The sequence below is a fragment of the Talpa europaea genome (assembly GCF_964194135.1).
Source record: "Talpa europaea genome assembly, chromosome: 16".
Classification (NCBI taxonomy): Eukaryota; Metazoa; Chordata; class Mammalia; order Eulipotyphla; family Talpidae; genus Talpa; species Talpa europaea.
This window is the reverse complement of record NC_140084.1, coordinates 45,065,230-45,071,063: the sequence shown is the minus strand read 5'-3', so window position 1 is coordinate 45,071,063 and position 5,834 is coordinate 45,065,230.

The following is a 5,834-nucleotide window of genomic DNA, read 5'->3' as shown; positions in this document are numbered from 1 at the left end:
GGTGGGGGGTGTGCCAGAGACACGGGCAAGGGTAGAGTCAGGTGGCAGGGCTGGGATTCTATTTTCGGGAGATGTCTATTGCCGAGTAGAGTAATATATACCCAGAGTATGTCTATAGCAGAGAGTGTTATGGGGGTGGGAGGGTGGACAGACAGATAGAAGTCTCTATTTATCAGGATGGGAGGAGGGGTCACATTGTTTTGGGGAAAGCATTAGGGTGTTTGGTTTGGGGTGTTTTTTAAGTTTCTTTTGTATCATCCAGAAATAAAGACACGTGCACTGAGGTGGAGTGTCGGGGTCTGTGTGTGCTGTGGCCATAGAGTGTGTCCATTAACTTATGTATCTGGGGTGTGTGTGCACACAGGGGTTACAGAGTTTGTGATGAGGGACTGTTATTCTGTTTTTATTGAATGCAAGTAACAGAAACCAAACTTCCTCTGAGAGCAAAAGAGAAATCTGTTTACCTACAAATCAAACTTGAGGTCCTCAAGTCAATTAGAGGCCCACCAGGATACTCCCTCTATACCTTCTCTCACCTTCTGCAAGGCAGCATTTTTCTCAGCGACCGGTATCTCCACACCACAATAACATGACACCCAGCAGCTTCAACGCTCATGTCAATCAGCCTTGGGCCCCAGTATAGATATCCCAGGGAAGATCTGTGATGGGCCTGTCTGCAGATCAATCAACTTAGCCTGCTGCTTGGTCTACTGTGATTGGCTCCCCTCGATGACATACCATTCCTGAACCAATGATTGTGGCCAGCAGGGTGGGATTGTGTAAAAGCAAGGAAGCCAACACCTGAAGCACTCTGCTTAAGGGAATGAAGTCACAATACATGTCTGCGAGATGGGGTGTGAGGACTGTGAGTTGCAAGATACGGAAACCCAACTTCATCCAACAGAAACAAAAAAATTGTCAGCTTCAGGAAGTGAGTAGCCTAAAAAAGGCCAACTGGATTTTCAGGGGGCTCAAATTTGGCCATCGGGGTTCTCCTTTGGGAGGTATCTCAACTTACTCTACCCTTGAGCAAAATTTTTACTTTTAACTTTTCACTGATTTTTATTTTTTTGAAGCTTTATTTATGCGTGCAAGAACTGGGGTTTTGGGCCTCCGCTGGTGGCGCAGGCACTTGAGCACCGCCCTGTGAAGCTGTCCACAGCCTGTGCAGCACCGGTTTGATCCCAGCTGGCCAGTGAGGGTCCCACATGGTGCGGCAGACCTCTCCTGTCGCGCCCGCTGCTCCCCTCAGCAGTATATTTCGTCAGTCTGTCTGTTCTGTTCCCCGCTCTGTCTCTGGTGAATCCTCTCACCCTCCTGCGCATCTGGCCTGTACCCTGCTTCTTGTATAAATGAATAAATAAATCTTAAAAAAAAAAGAACTGGGGTGTAGGCCAGAGGTGTGGAGGGTGAGAGGACCTACCAGAGACAGAGTGGGGGACAGAACAGGCGGGCTGACTGAAATGCACTGTTAAAGGGAGCAGCAGGTGAGACAGGAGAGGTCTGTTGCGCCATATATGGGTCACCTCCCCACAAATTCAACATGGGGATTGAACTCAGGCCAGAGTGGTGATAGTGCTGAAACTAAACCCCTAGGCCCTTACTGATTATGTATGCAGAGAACCCACCTGGTGAACCACGCATAGTTTGCTGAGCTCAGACTGCCCCCACCCGTGCAGTGAGCTCCTGGATGGGGAAACACAACAACCAGAAACCCCCATGTGCCGGCTGGCTGGCACGCATTGTGTTTTTAATCACCAGCGATGCATATGCTGCACCCGAAGACAGGGTCAAGCCAGGAGCTAAGAACTAGCTCAGCGGAAACATCAAGTTGTGTGGCCCCAGCTGTTGTGTTAGAACACGGAGGATTAATCTTTGCTCTGGTTAGTGACCTACAGCCTGATAGGAAATTGTTTCAGTATTTTTACAGATAATACAGCCCTATCAGTGTGAACCAGCTGAATATCATTGCTACTGGGGTTGGATTCTGAGTCTTCTGTTTCCTAGCTAGGTGATTAATAGTGATGCTATAGAAGATGACACGAAGGGGTGTTTTCTTTTTTCTACTATCTAATTCAAGAGAAGGGATGAAGGAGCTTTAGAATCACCCACAGGGCTGGCTTTTGATGAAAATACTGCCCCTCCCAACCCCCACTCAGGGTTCCTTGTTCAGTCATGCCCCTGCTGGCGCCTGCATTTCCAGAGTGCCCCAGGAATACCGAGGACCACACTTTGAGAACCACTGCTCTAATAAGGTAGCAAAACATGGGAATTTTCTGGACAAAAAAACACAAGATTGTTATAGAACATCTCCTACTTGTGTGACCTTTCCTTGTCTCAACTGCACCAGCGATCTCTTGGGATGGAAAGCTCAGAGCCTTGCAGCTTCAGAGTGACAACTTCTCAAGTGCCTCTCTTCCCGAGGGAGAAAAAAGGGATCACTGGGAAATCTGCAAAGCTCTCAGGCCAGCTACGCTCAGTGGAGGACAGTCTGTGCGTCTCCAGGAACAGCTAACTGTTCTGAACTCTCCACATGTCAATACCCTTCAGAAAAGACAGCTCTCAGGGCCTCCCTGGTGGCGCAGTGGTTGAGCGCTGGGTTGCGAAGCTGCCCGCAGCCTCTGCAGCGCCGGTTCGATTCCCGGCTGCTCCCCGGCCACTGGAGGAGGGTCCCACATGGCGCGCAGACCTCTCCTGCCGCCCGCTGCTCCCCTCAGCAGTGTACTTCAGTCCTTCTGCCTGCTCTGCTCCCCGCTCTGGCTCTGGTGAATTCTCTCACCCTCCCGCGCTTCTGACTGTACGCAGTGCATGTATAAACAAAACAAATGAACAAATAAATAAATAAATAAAACATGCCTCTATAAAAGAAAAAAAAAATCCAAAAAAAAAAAAAAAAAGAAAAGAAAAGACAGCTCTCAGAGATGAGCACAACCTCTAGGAAGGAGAGGGTATGCGGTCATTTCAGAGGGTAACACGTAGGTGCCTGCAGCCAGTGCCAGCATGAGCGGGAAGGTGCCCTATGCCAGCTAGCGGTTCTCAGCACCAGCTCAGTTCAGTTCACTTCCGACACTGGCTCAGCCCCCCAAAACTGCTTCCTCTTCAGACACCAGTGGCAAGTCCTGTGTTTCTGCTCAACCTGCGGTAGATCGGTGGTCCCCATAACCCCCTCCCCAGACTTGAGTTATTACCGATGCTTCTGCCCCAGTAGCTGCAGATCAGAGGGCACAGAAGACTGCCCTCAGGTTCAGTTAATTTGCTGGAGTGAGTCAGACTCTGGATCACTGATTTATGATAAAGGACATAACACGCAACAGCCAGGAGAAGAGGCATAGGGCAAGGTGTGGGAGAGGCTCCCGCGCCCTCCTTAGCCTGCCCTCACCTCAGAGCTCTGTGTGTTCAGTCATCTGGAGGCGCTCCAAACCCCTGCTCTGGAGTTTTTTATGGAGGCTTCATTACATGGATTGATTAAATCACTGACCTTGGCAATTGAACTCAATTTCAAATGCCTCTCCCTTCCCAGGAGCTTTGGAGGTGGGACTCAAATCACGCCCAGCGTGGGTTGGTTTCCCTGGCAACCAGCCCCCATCCTCAGGTGTTTTCCAAAAGTTAGCTTCATTACCATAACAAGAAACACTGTAACCCTCATAATGCTTCAGAAATTCCAAGATTTTTTGGAGCTGTGAGCCAGGAATTGTGGGTGAAGACCAAATGTGTATAAGAAAAGTATTTCCATTATCTGCATGAGCAAATATGTATATATTTGTGTACCTGTATTTCCTATAAATCACAATATTGAGAGTTTCCCTCCCCTCCACTTTTCTGGTCAAGGACTGCCTGGCCCCCCTTCAGAACTGGAAATGTGAAGCCCTCATATTCCTTCACCCCTTATGAAATCCCAGCACTCCCGCCATTCAGGGAACCATATGGGGTGCCTATCCCGCTGAGTCCCTGAGGGCCATCTGGAATAAACCGTGTGGTGACATTTCTGAAGTGTGTGGCATTTCATTTCAGAGTGTGGCTTTCTGGGTGCAAGTGAAAGACCCCGTTTGGTCGTTTACACTTAGAATAGTGCTTGGAGTGGAGTCATTAAATTTTAGCTTCAGGCCTCCCCGGTGGCGCAGCAGTTTGAGGACCGTGTTGTGGAGATGCCCGCAGCCTCTGCAGCGCGGGTTTGATTCCTGGCCAGGCAGGGAGATTCTGCCTGTTCTGCTCCCTGCTCTGAGTCTGGTGAACTCTCTCACTGTCCTGCTCCTCTGGTCTGTACCCCAGCTCTTGTATAAATAAACAAATCTTTGGGCCTCCCCTGGTGGTGCAGGCTGTCAGCAGCCTGCAACGCTGGTTCAGCGAGGGTCCCACATGGGGCTGCAGACCTCTCCTGTCTCACCTGCTGCTCCCCTCAGCAGTGTATTTCTTCAGTCTCCCTGTTCTGTTCCCCACTCTGTCTCTGCGAATCCTCTCACCCTCCCCCGCATCTGGCCTATACCCAGGTTCTTGTATAAAATAAATAAATAAATATTTAAAAATAAATAAATAAATCTTAAATTTTTTTTAGCTTCCCGCTCTTGCCCCCTAACAATGTTAGCTGTCCCCTTTCCAATCATTTTCGATCTTTCGCTGTTTAAGCCCCATCTCCTGTCCTCACCTCTCTCTCCCACCATTTGAATCACCAGTATTTGCCCTTCCCTGTGGCATTTCACACCTCTGAGCCTCCACACATGCTGTTCCCTCCCTGCTGGTATACACATTCTGAACTTGGAGAACTCCTATTCAGCCTGCGCTGCCCAGTAATCTCATCACCCCGCTTGACCCCCAGGCTTCAGAAGCTAGTTGTCTGCTACTCTGGGGTCAGTTTCCTTTCCCTGGTGGTGGGCACCGTGTGGTGAAGGGTAAATGAGTTAAAAATCAGGTTTTCTCCGCCCTCCCGCCGTTAGCATCCATGACCAGCACCTGTAATGATGCACACCTGGGTCCGAAGAGCAGCGGGCATGCGCACTCGAGGCGAGGGGGCTATAAGGGCGGAGTCACGCTGAGCCGGGAGAGTAAAGGGGGGGGCAGGCAGGGAAATGCTGAGAGTCAAGGCTGCTTCAGCGTTAAAGGCCTTTGAAAATCGACTGAAGTCTCCAAAATTATCTTTCACCTGGGAGGACTGACGATGAATCTACCCAGCCAGGAAAGGTTGCAAAACACGGTAAGACATATCTGAAGAGGTGGTGTTAGGGGGAAAGGATGTCCTAAGGCTAAGTCCATGCAGGCTTTGTGGACTCCACCCCCACCCCAGGCCAAAGCCAAAGACACTGGGAACTCCAAATCCCATCCCCACCCAAGGGAAGGTGGCTGGGACCTGAGGGTGGGGTTCAGCAGCCGGGTTGGTATAAAGCCAGACACGTGGGCTTGGGGGGGGTCCCCCATTTTGGCTCTCCGCCAACTCGCAGCTCGGAGAGTGCCTTTGGGTTTCCAGGTCGGCGGATCAGGTAGGACGCCTTAAAGACTTTATTTCCCTATTTTCTCCCTGAGTTGTCCATTTTCCTTATTTCCTTTTCCCTTGTAAATAAACCTTGTATTAACCTTGTGTGTGTGCCTGCAGTGGAGTATTCATAAGTCCCTTTTGAGCGCGCGGGTGAGGACCCACAGCCAGGAACCCGTTCAATATCGGGGCTGCCCTGTAACAGTGTGAACTTGTACCTGGATAAAAACCATGTTACCTGGATAAAAATAATACGATAAAAAAAATTAACCAAGAGGCCCCTTTCAGGTCCCCCACCACCTTCTGAGCCGTCCCGAAGCCCAAGCCCCGGCCAAGTGGCGGGGCGGCCCTGGTGCTCCATGCCTTGGTG